The following is an 819-nucleotide window of genomic DNA, read 5'->3' as shown; positions in this document are numbered from 1 at the left end:
CACACACACACACACACACACACACACACACACAGTATCAAGTTACACATGCCTGCTGAAAAGTAGTCCCTAGGCACCTTGTCAAGTTCCCACTCCCACTCCTCCACCAACATAACCACTTTCACTGACTGCTTGGCTATTGATCTCCTTATCTCGAAATCAATATTGATATCCGCACTCAGATTTTCCAGTTTCCCACCCAGACCCTGAAGGCCAGCCTGAAAAGGGGAAAGTGAATTTGTGTGTTTCCTTGCCCACTAGTCATCTCCAAGGTAGCCCACAGGTCTTGCATTCACCTGCAAACCCACACAGCCCACCTTGTCCCTCCTCATGGAACCAGCAAAGGAACTGCCAGAACAAATGTAAGGCCAGCAACTTTGCGACTGGGGGTGAACCGGATTCCCGGACACCTCAGTAAAGCATGGGAGCTGAGCAAGAGTCAGACGCTGTGATGTCCCCATCCAGCGACTGTCCCGGCCGCGATACCAGCCCGCTCCTCTCTCTTGCAGTCCCTTTCTCCCTCTGGCTCATTCTTTGTTCTCTCCTGCCCTTGGCCTTCCTCGGATCTATTCGCCCTCTTCACACCTTTCCTTTCCCGTCCTCAAAAGACAGCTAAAGCCTTACATTGTGTGGATCACAACAAACTGACCTCTTTCCAGCTGCAGCCGCACGCACCCCATCTACTAAACCGAAGTCCAGAAGCGCAAATTGTCAGACGAAGGCGGAGCAAACCAGGAGCCATCAGCTTCTTTCTGGGGCCCCTCGGCTCAAGCTCGGGGCTTCTCTTGGGCGCTGACATCTGCGGCGGCGAGGACGCTC

This window comes from Bison bison, unplaced genomic scaffold (genome assembly GCF_000754665.1).
Source record: "Bison bison bison isolate TAMUID 2011002044 unplaced genomic scaffold, Bison_UMD1.0 scf7180017864104, whole genome shotgun sequence".
Classification (NCBI taxonomy): domain Eukaryota; kingdom Metazoa; phylum Chordata; class Mammalia; order Artiodactyla; family Bovidae; genus Bison; species Bison bison.
This window is presented reverse-complemented; position numbering follows the sequence as displayed.